Genomic DNA, 19574 nt, shown 5'->3' on the forward strand with positions numbered 1-19574 from the left:
CGGAATTTAGAGCCAGCTAAGTGTGAAGGTCATTCACTCCATAAGAAATAGCTGTTTCCTGCTGTGGGACATTTAGACATGGGCATCTGAAACTTCTAAACCCACGCAAGGGGTGATTGGCCCTTCCCCTGATGTGTTGATGCCCATCCCCACCCTCCAAGTCCTGGCTCACTGGAGGCAGTTTCCTTTACTTGTAGGTCTCAGAGCTATTGTGAGAGGAGAGCAGGCAGTGCGCCAGAGGGATGCCCCATCCCCACCTGTTTGTCTCCACCGTTTCAGCCCCAATCCACCCAAACCATCCCCACTCTCTCTACAAAACCCCACTCTCTTTACCTTCACCCACTGAACACCCGCTTGCATTAAAGCCACCCTAACCCCATTATCTCAACCCCCACCCACCCAACCATGCCTCACCCACCCACTCTACCCCCACTCTCTATACCTAAAACACCTGCTCTCTCTACCCCATTCACCCTATCCCTGCCCTCTCTTATCGTACCCACCCACCCCAATCTGGCCTTGTCTATCTGCACCCACCCACCCTACACCTGATCTATCAAACTCTCCTCTCTCTATCAAGCCTTTGTCTTTCTAAACCCAAACAATGTATCCCTGCTCTCTCTACGACCACCCACCCAACCCCATTCTCTCTAGCCCCACCTTCCCACCCTACACCTGCTCCCTCACCCACTCACTCTACCTCCACCAACCCACACTACCCCTGCTCTGCCTACCCCCACCCACGCTACCCTTGCTGTCTCTACCCCCACCATCAACCCTACCCCTGCTATCTCTAACCGCACCCACATATACTACCCCTACTCTCTTTCCCTCTACCCACCCTACCGCTGCTCGCTGTACCCTCAACCACCCACCCTAATCCAGCTCTCTCTATAGCCAGCCACCCTGCACCCACCCACCTACCCTACCCCCTCTCTCTCTACACCACCCACCTACACTACCCACACTATCTCTAGCCCAACTCACCCAACCCCCAATAGATCTACCCCACCAACCCACCCTATTCCCACTCTCTCTACCATAAACCATCTACCCTACCCCCATTCTCTCTATCCCCACCAACCAACTCTACCTCCATTCTCTCTACACCCACCAACCTACGTTACTCCCAGTCTCTCTACCCACACCCTCTCTAGCTCCACCCACACTACACCCACCCTCTCCACCCCCACCCTCTCTACTCCACCCTCATTACCCACACCCACTCTACCCCCACCCACCTTACCCCACCGTAACTGTCATTAGTTATAATGGAAGGAGTCCAAAGAATTAGTAGGGGTTGAGGATTTCTCCCTGTACTTCCTTTTCTCAATCTTTGCCAGAAGTCACACAGTGAACAGAGACCAAGTATGCCAGTAATCTGGAGCTCTCTACTGAGGGGATATATTGAAATCTTGGTTGACCCTAGGGCCATCCATATCTCTCTCATCAAACCTTTCCCCCTAACCCAGGAGTTCCTGATCCCAGGTAAGTATCTACAGAGTGTTCACCCCTTCCCTCTAACTCGGCATTTGACTAGTTTGGAGGACCGCAATGAAGAACACCTTATCGTTGTAAACTCGCTTTACTTACTTTCTTCATCTCAATCTACCTCAAATTATTTATCCCTTAGATGGTTCTCATACCTTCTTGGCCTCACCTCCACCCATTGAAGTTACTACTCCTACTCTCCTCCTCTCTTCTCCATACCACTACTCTCTCCTTCCTCTCCTCTATCCCTTTTTCTACCTCAGGTGTTCACCAGGGTTCTAACCTCTCTCCCTGGCAATTTAATCAATACCAGGCACCTCTTGTCCACCGCATTGCCACTATGTGCCCCAACCTTCAGTGCTATACAGATGACACTCATCCCATTTTCAGGCTCCCTTCTTCCACCTCTTCTCCTTCTCTCATCTCTGACTGTCTGTCTGCTATCCAGGTGTGGTGTGCCACCAATTATCTGTGCCTTAATTGCAGTAAGACCGAGATTCTCCTCAACAGCTCACTTGCTCCCTCATTTCCTGTCACTCTCTGGCCGGCCTCTCTTGGCACTCTTCCTGCTCCCACCTGTGAGGCTAAAAACCTCAGGGTCATCTTCAACTCCACACTCTCGTTCTCTCCCCACATCTCTGACGTCTCTAAGAAGTCACACTACCAGGTGCATCTCATCAGAGGTATTCTTCCTTTCCTCTCCATCTCCCAGAAGCTCACTGTCTCCAGAGCTCTGGTTTTCTCTAGGCTGGACTACTGCAACAGCCTCTTTCTAAATCTGCCTGCCTCTACTCTCTGCCCTCTGCAACTTATCCAAAACAGGACTGCAGGACTTGTCCTGGGCTTCAAGCCAAGGGATCACATTGTCTACAAGGCTTTCTGGAGGCTGGGGCCTCAATACCTTCAACTCTCTCTTCCTAAATATCTTCCATCTCAAGCTCTTTGCTCATCCCCCTCCAACTCCCTCAGGGTCAGTCGCTTCTCCAAGCAACAAGTTGGTGGTAGAGCTCTTTCTTCTGCTGGGGCCTCCCTCTGGAACATCCTCCCTGACTCTCTGAAACTTTAGGAGAACCATCTCCAGTTCAGGAAGCACCTCAAGACCTTCATCTTTGCTTCTGCTTTCTCTCCTCGTCTACCCTGCCATCTCTTTGCTGATACTGAATCTGCACTGGTTACCTGACTACCCTCTGATATCGGGCCCAGGTGCCCTACCCGCCAGTTGCACACCTGCACTGCCCCACTGGCAATGCCTGCACTCTGGGACTGTCTCTGTATCCCTGCAGCCCCCTACCAGCACTTGACACCTTATTTCTGCACTTACACTTGCACTTGCCACCAGCTGGACGCACCTTTTATTTATTTATTGTATTTATTGACTTTATTTATTGTCTTAGTTAACTGTTTATCCTATGTACTGCACTCCCCCCTCCCTGTTCCCCCGCACTTTTCCCTTGCATTCTCCCCTGCACTTGTGCCTTCTCAATGTCTCCTGGCCTAGTATGATCGTTGTCTCTGTCTTCCTTCTGTTACCCCTCCCTTGCCTCGTTGCGCCTTGAAACACTTGTGTGTATGTGCGTTATAAATGCCATATCATATCATACTCCCTCCTACACATCAATCCTCCCCTCCAAACTCTTTCTCCCTCCTTCTCACGGTTGCTCCCTCCTACAGACTACAACTCCTTCCTCCTCATTTCTACTCCCTCATCCATCCACTATGCTACTCTTTCCTCCACACTACTACTCCCTCCCTCCAATTAATCAACCACTATCCTTTCAATCAAATATCATCCACTTCACACACACCTCTTACACTAATCTTCCTGACCACAATTGCTACACTTCCATGCACTGTCACACAGCAGTATCACTTCAACTCACTAGTCAATACCTAACCTACTGAAAAATTGCCTGCTACTACTTTTTTCTCCAGCCTGCTGGTCTCTTGGCTGTCCAATTCCTCCTACACTGTCCTCACCTGAGTACTCCACACTTTCTGCTTCCTGTTGCTCCTTTACAGTCCCCTCTCCCTCCTTGGATTGGTCATCTTTGCCTGGCCAATCTAGCCCTGTCTGTCCCACACATGGGGGTGTTATGTTGTGAGAGGTAGAAATAGTCAGCTAAACCCTACCCACTTTCAGTTCGCAGACCTGCCGCAGAAATATATGGCAGACCAGGAAATTGAATATTTCTGTTCGTGCTAGCCGCCCCAATTCTGGGTGCCATGCCGAAAGACTCAAGTGGGTGAGGAGTTTTGGCTCCCCTACAAATCTCCAGCATAGCTGGTAGAGGCTGTGACTCCATATTTCTATCACCTGGCAGTATTGTTCACATGTTTTTCTGTGCACACAGGTGTTGTAGGGTTGTTCCATCCTCTCCATTAGTTTCTCTCAGTTGGAAGACCTTGATTTCTGGATTAAGGATTATCTGCTGCTACTGTAGGGTACTCAACACAGACTCACCCTGGGATGCTTCTTGTTGATTTTTTGTGTTGATGTTGTTTCTCGCTAGGAAAAATAGAGAAAAACTGAAAAGAAACTTGTCGAGGAGGTATGGCTTGAGCAAAAGATGGCCTGCACTGAAACATGCTGGCACATGAGTTGGGACAGGAATTTGGTCCTTCTCAACTGCATCTAAACTCCTCAAGGGTAGGACTGGCTGTGGTTCTCATTTTGAGTTGCTTCAGACACCTCTTGACAAGCTCATGGAAGTGGCCGTGTCACACTGTTCAGCATGTTGTTTCAGTAACGCAGAAGTATATAGTAAACCCTCACCCAAGCCTATAAAGTTCGGATCCTCCTTACCCCGTGGTTGTGCATGTACATTGCCCAGAGCACTAACCCAATGAAGCACACAACTGGGTGCACCATCAAAAGATCACTGTATGCATAAAGGCATCTCCAAGCAGGCCTCACACAGCCTTGCAGATTAATGGTTTGATATACCACTTATGGATCCACATCCTTCTAGGGTAACATCCGAGGACGCCATCATCCCTTGCCCCCACAGGGCTTTATCAACTGTGTTCAGGCACATTCAGTTCTGCGCTTCACGTGGAATTCAACAGAATCTCACCTCTGAATTTGCAATTAAACTGACTATTGAGACATAGCAAAAGACTCTGTGTCTTGATAAAGACCCAGTAGTGTTGAAGCACACATTGACTGGAACTTGAATTACAATAACCTTTATCATCAACTAAACTAGTCACGGTTGTATTCCTTGACACCCTATCAAATTCATATTGAACTAATTGCTCAGCCAGCACTGGTCTGACTAGGGTTCTATCCTTGTTGTTTTTGTTGAACCCAATTTGGGACAGAAAGGCACCATCTCTCTTGAACCCAATCACATGAAGCAGGGTCCCTGCATAAACATTATTGATCAGCGCAGAGATCTACACTTTCTAGTGCCCTGACCTGTTCTTTTCAGTTGTACTTTTCATGGTGTATGTACTCCAGAGTTAATTGTGATGTGGGGTGTGTTCCATGAGTTGGATGATAACTTCATTTGAACATATGCAATTCTGGCATTACCAGTGCACAGAGCAAGTTCTGCTGCAGAAGTGAATATACCACAAGCATCATGTCTATCCCTGCCTCTGGCTAGTTTGGGTACTCCAGAAGTTCGATCCATATGTACCATTCACTTATTGATGTGTCTCCCCTACCTCATAAATCATGTTTGATCCTTGCACACACTGCCCAAAGGGCTTCTCTCTTCCCCCAGATTCAGTTCCCAAACTCCCTCGAGGGCAATCATTTTTCAAAGAAACAAGCTGGGGGTAGATCTCTATCTTTGGCTGGGGCCTCCCTCTGGAACAGCCTCCCTACCACACTAAAACTTGAGGAGAACCATCTCCGGTTCCGGAAGCACCTCAAGACCTTCCTCTTTGCTTCTGCCTTCGCCCCCCCTCACCCCTGCTGATCTGCTCTCTCTTGGCACTGTGCACCTGGCCACGCACTGTCCCCTGAGCCCAGGTACCTGCTCACACTGCCACCCTCCTGCACTGCCTCGTGGCCATCCCTTGCACTGGGGACTGTATCTGTACCCATACAGTCCCTCCCATTTTCTTCTTTTTCTGCACTTATCAGACATACCCAGCCTTGAACACAGCACTTACAACTTGCTGGCTGCACTACCACTGTTTATTGCCCCTGCCTTAAACACAGCACTTGCAACTTGCTGGCTGCACTACCACTGTTTATTGCCTCCATTTTCTATTTATTTTTTATTTATTATTATTTATCTGCTCTCCTCTGCTCTGCACTTTCCACTCTCCCCCTTCCATGCACTTTTTCCCTTTTCCCTTTCCCATGCATTTGCTCGTTCTCAATGTCACTGGGCATAGTAAGATCGCTGCTGTGTTGCGTTCTCCCCTGTACCTCTCCCTTGCCTAGTCACACACTGAAACACTTATGAACAAGCGTGATACAAATAAAATATCATATCATATCATGTGCCACCTGATGGCACACATAATGTTCCCTCACTTCAGGAGACAGATACTGAATATTATCTACCAAATTCACGTGTATCTTCACCAAATGTGTGTAGGTGTGCCTCAAAACCAAGATGTGAATTTCTCTTATGGTCACCTAAGCTGCTCTCACTCACAGAGACTCCCTCTCTCTGGATTTATGAGATGACAGTTTTGTTGTTCACCCACTTCAAATCACTGCATGTGCCATGAAGTATGATTAAAATCTACTGTAAATATAACTGAGTCCTGTGAGGGTTTAAGAGTAAGACCCGGACACAGAGGTGGCATGTTGATTGGCAAAGACCTTTATTAATAACATGAAACAGGGTTTGGAGAGAGCCATAACTAGCCCTAACCCTAACAGGATTTTCCCTGCCTCAAAAAAATGGGCTAATGAAGCACTGTCTGTTGTCCAAATCTTAACCTATCCCTCATATGCTAAATTAACCTAAAGTCAAAAGGGAAAATGTCTCTTGGCTGGCCACCTGCAGGCCTGCTTTGCAATTTTCAATCAGGATTCAAAAAGAAGAAGAAAAAAGTGCTTGAAGTAAAGTGCCGGTAGTTCAAAGGAGTTTACTTCCCTTCCCCTTTCAGCCTTTTTAATTTTCATATGAAGTCTCTCTTCTCTTAGTTAAAACATTTATAGGTCTCAGGCCCTGTTAAGGAAAACATAACCTCCTGATATTCCAAGTCAAGAAAAAGGAGCAACCTGGATACCTTTACCAAGTTGTGTTGAGGGCCCCAGACCCCTCTGAGCAGACCCAGCTTTGAGGTACTGTGACGAAGAACAACCTGGATGCCTTTTTCCAAGCTGTGTTGTGCATCGCAGACCAATGTGATTGGACCCGGCTTCCAGGTACTGTGACGAAGAAGAACAGCCTGGCTATCATTCCCAAGCTGTGGTAAGAGTCCTTGGCTCTTAAGGGTAGACCCAGCTTCCAAGTCCTTCAACTGTAGTAGTTCCCAGATCCTTGGACTTAGTACCCGCTTGGTCCACTCAACTGCCAGGTGGGATTTACAATGCTTTTTCTCTCACAGTTCACTTTCGGTGTTCCCTCTCTGACCCACAGCCTTGGTTTGCTTTCCTGCCAAGGTCTTTTTGTACATCTTGCACCAATGTTCGTATTCCTCGTTATGACTGTTCAAGATATATTTCCCCAATGTGGGCCCCAGACCTCCTTCACAATTTTGCTTTGCATTGGTGAAGGTTCACATATGTCAGTCTTTACTTTTCTTAATGCTTCTTGCTTTATCTGGGTCTCCCCATCCCTGGGTTATCCACCCTATTACCATTAGGGTCTTGGTGTCAGCCTTCGGGTATTCTCGGGTCTCCCATGATCTTCTGTGGATTCTCCAGCTACTCTGAGCCTTCTCCGGTATCCCACAAGCCTCACCAGCAGCCTGACAGTGGGTTTTCTGCCCTGCGCAAATCGTTGTTGAGAGTACTTCATCTTCTGCAGTTAGCTTCCTGCTTCATGGGGTCCTCATGGACACGCTTCTCTCCCTGATCCCGTCTGCTTCTCTGGTCTGACCCCCTTCACATGGATTGGTGGTATTTGATCACCTGACAATTGATCGTGGCAAACAGGCTGAAAATCCACCAACCCACACCCCCATCCCATTCACCTACTTACCTATTTGCATGCCCCCTGGTCCCCTTCACCCCTGTGGAGTCAGATCCGTCCCTCTAACGCAGGCCGCTCCCTTTTACTTTTATTGTCTTCCTTTTTATCCCGGTCCCCCAACTGCCATGTTGAGGAAGCAGGGGACACCTGTGCATCCCCACAAGGCTAATACATACCGATAATAGGGAGCGGGGGACACACCCGCAACCCCTACTCCACATGTTTGGTTTGTATTAGCCTGATTGTTTGTTTTTAATCAGTCGAATGGTACAGGACAAATTCGGTCAAATGTACCATTCGACCAAATAAAAATGAACAATTGTGCTAATACCCCTTCACATAGCTTGCCAAGCTCCCGGTCTATGCTCAGAGGAAGAAGAAACCATGCTTCTATTCCCTCTCCTGCTTTGAATGACAGCTGGTCAATAGGTTGAGTCGAAAGACTAGACCGCATGTCTTGGTTCTCAGCATTGATCTTCACTACTATTGGCCTCTTCTTGTCGTATTACTGCCATTAGATACCTTCTGGGTGTTTTTCTTCCCAGTGGTAAGTACCTGAGATGTACACAAATGCACACTGGGGCACCTGCTAGGGGGGTAAAAGAATGTTGATCAAGAGAGGTGGAAGTAACAATGGGTACTGAATTCTCCCAGGATCAACACTGTTCCCGGTGTGGATCTCACTCCTCACAAGGTTCTCCCAATGAGTACCACTTGCAGGGGGACTCTCGGATAGCGGCCTTATCTCCCTTGCCTCAAGGAAAGGGTCTCCCCCACCAAAAGCAGTGATGATCCCTTGGGATATGTCACAGTCGCCAGTTTCCTCAGAATTTCTCCCGACCTTTATTTCTCCTCAACTACTATGGGCCTCATTACACGGAAGGCGGTGAGCCATGGCGCTATTAGCGCCATGGCTCATGCCGGTAAAATACCGGCACCGCCTTGGCGGAAAGGGGATTTACCGCCCCATTCCAAGGTTGGAGGGGCGGTAAATCCCCTTTCCGCCATTGCCCTTCCCCATTCCCATTTCTGCCCCATAGGGCTCTATGGAAATGGGGAAGGCACTAATTACGCCACCGCAATTTTGCCAAGAGGCTGGGAAACCTTAACACCCCAGAGGCCCACACCAGGAGGCAGGATATCACATGGCCCTTCTGAGTGAGAGGGAGGGGGTTTCCGCTTTAGCCTGGAGGAGAGATACAATAGCCCCTTGCGGTTGAATGGGGTATGTTAATTTTGAGTGTGGACTGTAAACAGAGAGCTGCCTGTGAGCAGAGACATGTGATCCCTGACCCACCCAGCTTCAATGGGTAGGCCAGACTTGAGTGTGGATTCCTATTGCAGCAAATATATATTTTATAGAAACAATGATAACTTATTGTAACCAAATGACAGGAATGTACAACTTTGAGATTCTTAGTATGAAAAATGCCCTCATGATTTGAGTCCAAACTCCAATTTCTACGGTGTTCTAGGACTGAACCCCGCTATTTATCAATATTCCAGACACTGTGTTTATTCTAGAGACATGGAAATTTACTGGGATATGTGTAGAAGGGGGGTGTACATTTGTGTAATTTTTGATGAAAATCCAATATTGCAAAACCAGTCAAAAAGTGCAAAATGTTGTCATTTTTTAATGCAAGCCCCCAGGAACATCAGAGTTGCAACAGAGACTACCTTATGTGACACATAATGTGTACATGTAATTTCAACAAATTGTGTATCTGGGAAATATGTATTTGGATCAGAAATAGATTTGTGTGCACATTGACAAGGGGAGTGTCTTTCTGTAAGCTATAAAGATGACACACAACCCAGCTCCCCAATCAAGGGAGAGGGGAGAACTGGGCCAATGACAAGTTGAGAGGGGCAGGCTCAGTTATGCTACGCACACACCCACTTTCTAAACACATAAAAGGAGACAGTGCAGGATGGGTGGGGACATTCAATTCCATTTCCTTGCGGAGCATGCTGACCGACGACTTCACATCCAGAGATCCAGCACTTAGACTTCCAAGCAAGAAAGAGACCAGAACTTAAAGCAAAGGCCTAAACGACAAGCTGAGTTCTCTTCAGCAGGCCTCGAAACCAACCAAACTATTCAACATCCGGGCGAGCTGTTTGAATTCTTTGCCAAGAACTTTTGCCAGAACCAGAGATCCAGACCGCTGTACAGTGCCGCTAGCAGACCCAGACCAGATTGCTGTGAAGTGCTGTGCGCAGAACCAGTCCAAGTGGCGAGAGGACCGCAGCCAATCCTGACCCGATCCGTGACGAAGTCGCATTCCTGTCCAAAATATAGTGTGAGTACCCAGCTAGGACTGTGCCAGAACTAATCTCTTAGTTTAAAATAATCTAATCCAAACTATTTTAGCCTATTAGAACTGCCTCCTAGAATTGTGTCATTCTGTCATCTTTAAAAATGAAAACTGTCATCTGTCATTCTGAGCTTGACTTTTTCTTTTGAGAATCTACCTTCACGAAATCATCCGTATCTCTTGAACTGTTTGGGATAGAAGCGGAATTTCCATCTTAAACCTGAGATTCTAGGCTTTCCAACGAACCTAGAATCGACTTTCTACTCCTTATACTTTTTCCGAAATCGCGATTTATGCACTCGCAGAAATTACCGCGATTTGCAATTTGGCCTGATTTCTTCACCTGTAAAAAGATAGCCGCTTTTGCTTGAACTGCTAAAATTTGTTTGCAACCTAATAACTATCCCTGAATCATTGTTAGGGCTGACCTGAACTGATTTAAAGTGTCTACCACTCACCCTGAACCTCCTACAGGGAATTAAAATCAATTTTAGCATCATTTCACTTCATTGCCACCACATTCAAAGCATTTTGGGCCTGTGTTTTAAAATCATACCTGTTTTTCTCTAAGCTTGCTAGGGTGGAACTGCATTTCGTATTGCATTTTGTTGGGATTCTTGAAGACTGTGTGCTCTCCTTCCATTTCTTACATTGCATGGGGGGGGGTGAATTGCCAGAGAAAAAGTGATTATATTATCTTTTGCTAAAATCATATCAAGTTATTTCTGTACTGCATTTTATTCCTCATTGCTTTTCCCTTGCAACCATAAAAGGATTTTCGCTGCCTTATCCATCCTATACCAACTCCTCATTGATTGTAAAGAAGTGTGCTAGTGTCAGATTACCCATTGTTGATCAACATTATATTCATAAGTGTGATATCAATTATTAATTTATTATAAAAGTGTGATATATATATGTACTGTTTAATTTTTCAAATAAAAACCTTTTAATTTGCGAAACAAACCTACTTCTTGGCTCAGTGGGGTCAGGGGGATTCTAAGAGAGGGGTGTGATATAAGGGTTGTCATCCAGAGTACATGAACTGGACATAAAAATATATCAATAGGGTTTCCATCAGCATCCCAGACTGGGCATTGACTTAGCTGTAGTGTTGAATCTAATCTGCTTACAGACTGAAGTTTGCTCAGTCAAAATCACAGAAAATTCAGGTGATTGGAACTTATGCCAAAAAGGTTAATCCAGGCCCAATACAGGGCTCTCGTAATGTCTGCATCGTGAGAATGTAACCGTTAGGCCCTTTTAAATGAGGTAGCGCATTGTTACATCGATGGGGATGCAGATTAACTATTACACCAATAAGAAGACTGACTCAGGAAGTTGGCAAAGGTAATCGGTTTTATTTTCAATTATCTAAAACAAGGAGTACAACGGACATCAACAGACGTCTCAAAGCATAATCTTAACAAATCACATACAAATAAAACTTTTATAGTAAAAACGTGTCATATGTGAAGTCGTAGTACATAGCAAACTAAGAAAATGTATTTAGGATTGTGATTGGTCTACGGGAACATCTAAATATACTTTCTTTAGGGGATTCAATTGTGATTGGTTATCTATAGTCATGTGGACACCTTATGCCCAACCCTTGTGCAAGTCATCCTCAACATTTGTTAGATACACGACACACCATTGACTCTCAAACTATAGGGCTCTTTAATAATACATGGCCCTCTATAATTGATTAGCAAGCTTGTACTCTTCTGGAATGTTCGACTCGCTAGCAGCACACAAGCTGGTACCCCAGGTGTTTGTGTGTGGACTTGACCATGCCTCCCCACCCAATTAGCCCATCATCTATCATCACTCATGCCATCTGCCATTCAAATTGTCTTTGAATTTGGCCTTGCAAAGTATCACTGCTCCGGAGAATAGAAAGGAGTGCAAGCATGGTCTTATCTTCAAGTCTCGGTGCTGCTTGCCCATGTTCTATTTCCATCTACCCCATGTGACAGGAGACTGTATTTGATCTCCTTCTTTGCATTTAATGATATTAAATGAATACAACTTGCCACTCATAGTGTCTTTCCATCGCACCTTAACAGGAGCTTGCCTCGCTTCTCATCTTCTTTGCATCTCCTTGAAAAGATAACCAGTTCTTGGCTGACTCAACACTTGACACTGGGCCAGACAGTCTTCTTGATCCTTCCTCGATTTTCAACTGTTTTCTCTGCTGCGCCATAATTTCACCCCTTCTCTTTCACTGGTCCTGGCTTATTAAAGTTGCAACATTTAATATCCAGATACTATACATGTATATATACATATTGGTGGCACTGCTTGCAGTCTGTTCACTACGTATAGCCAGCATTCATGATTACTTAGTCTACTTGCGTTGCAGCATCTGCACAGTTATAAAGCGACTTATATTTTCTTCAGTGTTCTTCGCACGTGTAATCTTCATTTCACACATGAAAGGTTACTCCATTCTTTATTTCGTCATCAGATTCCATAAGGTCTATGCATTCTGTTCTCCGGTCATCCTTCTCAGTGCATCACTTTCATCTCTTGTGAAGTCACTAGCCTCTTTTGGTCACTGATTCACACTTTGGGGCTCTCTCTCAGGAGACCGCCATCTCTCCACGTATACATCTGATAGGGCTTTCTCAATGGATACCTTGTTTCAAAGATATTTTGCGGTATAGGTATCATTATCAGCGTTGTGCATGTCGCAATTTCTGTCTTCCAACATATAGGCAGAATAGGGGCGGGACTTCTAGTAGAGGCATTTGGCTCCTCTCCTACTGAACTTTCCCCCATCACTAGGGTCATTTGTGGTCTGGTGCAATAGTAATTATGTGCTCCGGCTTGGGTGAGACTCCACCTTTAACCAGGTTATTTCAGGAGGGCTAGCAGATGGAGTGGGCTCAATCCTCTTTATCAGGGCAGAGTGGGCAGACAACAGGGCATTCAGGGATCATTGGGGAAGTGTGAAAACTGTGGAACCAATACTACCAGCACTTCCTAAGAGCCTTGCTTTTTCCTGTCCCAGAGTGAGATTTTTAACCCCTTGTGGGATCTCCCCACAGTACTCCATGTGCTGCAATATGTAGTACTTTGTTTTCTTCAGTGATTTCTGTTTGAATCTGGCAAGGATCATGGACACACTTCACGAGTAGGAAATGGGACGAGGAAATGGCATGGGGAGAAAATGCTCCAACTATTTAACAGCAATCTTCATTGCTCCTAGTCCAACTCTTCCTCGTTCTGGTATTTACGCCCATCACCTCCACCTGAAGGTGGATGAGCTTTGACCACTTGCGTAGAAAGTAATACGACTGTGGGTAAGTGGTGTACCTTTTGAGGGTATGTTAATAAAGTAAAATGAACAGAAAAGGAATTTTGGGATTTACTAGATGGAAGGCAGTACTCCTTCAAGAGTAACTAATGGAGGATGAAGGGTAGTACTAGGAGTAATGAAGATTGCCCCCAAGTAATCAGGCATGTTCATTGTTCATCAGAAGAAGAATGGACATTGTGAACATGATGCTTTCCTACCTGATTCTAATCTATTCATCCTATCAGATTTCAGTCTATGAATCTCCTTTGCAGAGCATTTCTGTGGCAATGTGAAATTCACATAAATATGCTGAAAAATTAAAGTGAATCAGAGTTAGAGGCAGAGGCGTAGCCACAATTGTCGGACAAGTGGGACCTCAAGGTAATATAGGTGTGCCCATCACAGTTACATTAACATCTGTCAATGCCCATATAGTGCTTCTGAGCGGGCATCTACAGATTTTGGTTGGGCCTTGCCCGCTCTGGGCCTACCCTTTCTATGCCTCTGGTTAGAGAATAACTTAATGTCAGGAGAAATGCACGATAAAAGTACAAGCAATGTGATCGTTGATTTTGTATCTAGAGAATACACAACATCCTCAGTCGTTTTACCCATGTGAATGGAAATGCAGTGAAGGTTGAATATATTGCAATAGGCACACTTAAGAGCTGAGAGCTGATCAAAAGGTACCACCCTCAGGCATCAGCAGTGGTGGTTCAAAATAACTGGCATGCCTGCAGGCTGAACAAAATATTCCACCTCAGTTATCAGAGGAGGTAAAAAATGAGGTCAGCACAGACATTGAGGGTTCACACTAGGCAGGTGGAAATCCTTCCTGTGTGGATCATTGCACGGATGTGCTTTTTGCTTTACAAATCTTGAGAATAAATAACAACCATTTTCACTGCAAGGATTCCATACCCAGTGAGAGACTTTGGCAATTGGCTTATTTTGTATGAGGTTCATTGAACCCCTTCAGCAACGATGTAGAACTCTCAAAGTCATAACACCCTCCTATGACATCACAGCAGTGAAATATGTAATATATCACACACCTGCACACCAACTTTACACCACTGCTTGCACCCATTGCTCACCGGCTCCCTCTTCATGCCGCCCCGAAATCCTCAGGCTGCGTGGAAAACAGGAAGTGATGACCCAATTAGAGGACAAGAACCTAGATATCCTCTGAGAGGCGTACATAAATTGTACATGGGTGGCTATCAACCAATGGGAAATACTGCACCCTGTCGAGGTTCAGATTAGCATCACAGACAACTCGATCTTTGTAATAGAGTCAATCTAATGCGATTCTGTACCACTGGCATAACAGGGGCCCCCAAAACCCCCATGGTGTGGGGGCCCCCACAACCATATGTGCTGGGAGGGGGCCCCACTTGGAGGAAAACAAATACACAAAATAAAGACATTATTACTATAACAGAAACAATTTCTTTTTGAAGGAAGAGTGACTACAAAAATAAACGTTCTTTTTGAAGTCCGAGAGCTCCCCCTACCCCATGACATGGAAGACCCTAGGCTAGAGATCCTTTTGTCATGTGGTGGGGGGAGCCAGTATGACTTAAAAAAAATAGTTTATTTTTAAAGTCACTCTGGCTTCATAATTAAATAATTTCCGTTATGGTTCGGTCCCTAACTGAAATCATTTCTTTATGAGTGACTTCAAAAAGAAACAATTTATTTTTGAAGTGATGGGGCTCACCTCAACCCCTTGGCATGTGCGTTTGTGAGTGTAGGGAGAAAGCGTGCACACTTAAATGTATAGGTGGCTGCATGTGTGAGTGTTTGGTGAAAGGGTGCAGAATTAAATGTATAGGTGGCTGCCTGTGTGAGTGTATGGGGAAAGGGTGCACACAAATGTATGGGTGGCTGGGTGTCCTTGTGTGCATGTACAGTGAAAGAGTGTACACTTAAATGTATGGGTGGCTGCCTTGGTGCGTCTGTATGGTGAAAGGGTGCACACTTAAATGTATAGGTGGCTGCCTGTGTTAGTGTATGGTGAAAAGGTGCACACTTAAATGTATAGGTGGCTGCCTGTGTGAGTGTATGGTGAAAAGGTGCACAAAATGGTTCATAGTCATTTTTTCGAATTCAAAAATGTCGAGTCATTTTTTCTAAAAAATAATGTTGAAAAAAAAAAGTCGAATATATTTTTAATACATTTTTTATCCGAAATGGAGGGGTTACCCCCCTTTTTAAATTTTTTTTTTTTGTTTTACCCATTTTTTTTATTCCCGGACCCCAAAATAAATATATAATTTTAAAAAAAGGAATTCGACTTTTTTTTTCGACATTATTTTTTCGAAAAAATTGTCTTTTGACATTTTTTTTTCAAAAAAATGACTGACCACCCACACAAATGTATGGGTGGCTGGGTGTGCTTGTGTGCATGTACAGTGAAAGGGTGTACACTTAAATGTATGGGTGGCTGCCTTGGTGCGTCTGTATGGTGAAAGGGCGCACACTTAGTGTGTATAGGTGTGTGTGTTAACTCTCTCCTTTAAGTCTGAAAGCACCCACTTATGGACTGCTGTGAGAATGATCAGTCTCCTGTTCCCTCTCTACCCTTCCAATCACTCCCCTGGCACGCAAGTGCTAAACCCATATCACAATTTGAATTGCCTGAAAAATGTGCAATTTGAATGCAGGTATTAACAGTGAAATGCTTTACTTTAGTAATTGTTGTGCCATTGTTAACAGCGATACCCAGGTGTTGTTTAATTTCTGTGTTCTGTTCTGTCTGGCAACTGCTCTGTAGGTCAGCCAGGTCGAGTCAACATAGCCCAAAACTTCAGTGGGGGGGGGGCAGTGCTGAAACCCAGTCAGATTAATGGTGTTGCACCACTACTTGTGTTTAATGCCTTGATTACTTATTGGTAATCTTCATTACTCCTAACCTTATTATTCATCGTCCCTTTATTTGTGTATGAGGCAGTACGTGTGTATGAAGCACTCTGCCTCATATGCAAGTATTGGGATGAGGGAGAGGTACATGGAGGTGATGCCTAATTTAGCAACCTGTAATCTTCATTACTCCTAGTCCCACTCTTCCTCATCCCAGTACTTACCTATGAGGCAAGGAGTCTCATACGTAAGCACTTGGAAAAGGAAGAGGGGCATGAAGGAGCTGATTTTGGAGGTTGTGGTAGGGGGTGGGAGTTAGAGGGTATGTGTGGGGGCGGGATTGTGCGATGAGCCATAATGGTCGTCCATGTCCAAGCTAAGCAGGAATGATATGTGGTATTAGTGGCTAGAGAGGCATTTTGGTGCAGGCAGGCTAGTCATTCCTCAGTTTGGTATTACTTTTTTTAACTGGACATTTCTGATAAAACAGTCCTGCTAAGTGTAATTATCTGGCCAGACTGGCATTTGGGTGCTGACAGTCTAGCCATTTCTTACAGCAGCATTGTATATTTTTCTGGGCATCTTTGACAAAATTATATGATATAATATGATAAGTCATTTATAATGCACCTGGACGCAAGTGTTTCAAGGTGCAACAAGAAAAGGGAGGGAAGACAGAGGGAGGACAAGACAAACTATTTGACTAGTCCGTGTGTCATTCAGATTGTGCAAGTGCAAGAACGAGAAATGAAAGTGGAAAGGGGGGTGTGCAAGGGAGAGGGGATTCGAAAACAGGCGCAGCAATGCTGTGAATAAGTGTAGCCAGGGCAGGGCGGCTCAGGGTAGTGCAAGGAGAACAAGGGACTGTAGGGTTACAGTTACAGCCCCTAAGTGCGTGGTAGGCCCGAAGGCAGTGCAAGGGTGACTGATCAAGAAAGAGCCTGGATTCAGTGTGAGACTGAGGGTAGCCAAGCAACCAGTTGGTACAGCAGAAAGGTAGGTCAGGTTGGTCAGCAGGGGAGGGAGAGAGAGCAAGCAGAGGAGATGAGTAATGTTTTGAGCTGCTTCTGCGAACTTCAGGTAGTCCGGCTCAAGTTTGAGAGGGCAAGGAGGCCATTCCAGAGAGAGGCACCTGCAGAGGAGAGTGATCAACCCCCCACTCTCTGCCTGGAGAAGCATCTAACTCTTAAAGAGATGGAGGTAGCTGAGTGAAGGTCTGGAGAAGGAAGGTATTTTGGAAGAGAACGTTGGATGTAGTGCGGGCCTTGGCCCCTGAAAGCCTTGTGGCAATGGAAAGGGTCTTGAACTTCATCCTTGTGGCCACCGGGAGCCAGTGGAGAGATTTCAGGGCTGGAGAGTTATGGTCCTTGGGCTTGAGGCCAAAGATAAGTCTCACAATCCCGTTCTGAATTAGTTGCAGAGGGCGTAGGTTAGAGGAAGACAGATTGAGAAAGAGGCTGTTGCAGTAGTCCATCCTAGAGAGAACCAAGGCTCTGGAGACAGTGAGCTTCTGGGGGAAAGTGAGAAAGGGCAGAGTCTCTTTTGAGGAGGTGCAGCTGGTAATGGGACTTCTTGGTGATGTCTGAGATGTGAGGATAGAAAGAGAGAGTGGATTTGAAGATGACACCAAGGTTTTTTGCCTCGCAGAAGGCGAAGGAAGAGGGCCCAAGGCCCACAGCCAGAGTGAGAGAGGAAAAGCAGGGGTCCAATGAGAAGGATCTCAGTCTTACTGGCATTAAGGCAGAGATCATTGGAGGTGCACCAATTCTGAATCGCAGATAGACAGTCAGGAATGAATGAGAGAGGAGAGGAGGCTGAGGGGAGCTTGTAGGAAAGCTGAGTGTCATCTGCATAACACTGAAAGTTAGAGTTGGGTTCCATGTGTTAATATCCCTGAAGAAATGTTGCCATACAAGAATGGTGCAATTTTCTTGCAGCAATATTACAATATGGAACCTGCAGGGGACACCCCTGCAACCCACATATTTTTTTAAAGGGAGCGGGGGACAACCACTGCAACCCCCGCTCCCATTTACCCCATAATTTTTCCCCATAAATAATGCTGCCTATGCTGTTTCGCAATGACTATATATATGGCGACATTATTTATGGGGTGGAGAGAAAGGGACCAAGTTGGACTGGGAGGGGCAGTCCAAGAAGAAGGAGGTCAGCCACTGCAGGGCCTGATATGTGATGCCCAGGTTCTCACAGAGTCGATTGATCAGAATGGCGTGGTTGACCATGTCGAAAGAAGTGGAATGGTCAAGGAGGATGAGGACAGAAGGAATGCAGGAATCAAGGTTAGAGAGCAGATCTTCATGGGTGTTCAGGAGAGCAGTTTCCATGCCTCTGGCAGCTCTTAAGCCAGACTGATGGTCATGGAGACAACCAACAGATTCAGTGTGGAGAGTAAGCTGGGAGATGGCTAGCCTTTCCAAGAGTTTGCCCCAGGAAAGAGGTGATGGAGATTGGGCAATAGTTTGCCAGGCAGGTAGAATCAGCAGACGTATTCTTGAGGAATGGGTGCATAGGGCGTGCTTAAGGGGAGAGGGGAAAGTTCCAGTGGCAAAAGAGTGACTACAGAAATCGGCCAAGGCTGGAGCAAGTGTGTCAATATGGTCCTTGATGGTTCTGGAGGAGCAGGGGAGCACCTGTTTGTACGACACTTTCATAGACCTGACTTGTCTAGAAAGCTGGTCAGTTGTTGTCAGAAAGAAAGAGGAGAAAGGAGGAGAGGGAGAGATGGCCAAAGGGGGTTCGAGAGTGTAAGAGGTAGAGGCCGAGGAGATAGAGGACAGGATGTTCTGAGTTCTAGGGGAGAAGTGAGAGGCCAGAGCCATAAAGAGCGCCTGGGAGGGAACAGGAGAGGTAGAGACCACAACAGGATTGGCCAGTTCCTTGCCGATTTTAAAGAGTTTGACTGTGTTGTTAGAGGCCTCAGAGACACATGCTTGAATGTGTGCTCTCTTCTTGATGAGTGTTATTACTTCAACTGGCATTTTGGCGCAAAAATCTAGGTATGTCTAAATGTGACCTGGCATGCTTTACTGTAATGTTATTAAGTGTCTACACTGGTCTACATTGTGTAGCCAGTTGGACATGTTTTAAATAGCAACGCATTAATGTTCCTGTGCACTGTTGTTGACTTGCATGTATTGTATTGGCGTTACCCTACAAAACAATTGCAAACACTCTGGCTTTTTAGCCAATTATTTTCAGAAAGTGTAATCTAGGCCAGCCCGGAGTGTGGCCCGTGATTTGTTGCCGAGTTGGGAGGGCCTCAGCTTAGCTCGCAAGGGGGGGCCCACATTTTATGTTATGCCACTGCTCTGAACCCCTCAGTTGAATATTTACCCATACTTGACAGTCACGCATGTAAAATTCTATATGCACCTCTATTCAGGTGTGTAGATTCCCATCAGAGGCACTCGTTTTTTTGCAAACACTATTTTTCTGGTGTCTTCGAAATGAGACATCTAGTATTCT

This window comes from Ambystoma mexicanum, chromosome 10, assembly GCF_040938575.1.
Source record: "Ambystoma mexicanum isolate Mex_15411 chromosome 10, UKY_AmexF1_1, whole genome shotgun sequence".
NCBI classification, from domain to species: Eukaryota; Metazoa; Chordata; class Amphibia; order Caudata; family Ambystomatidae; genus Ambystoma; species Ambystoma mexicanum.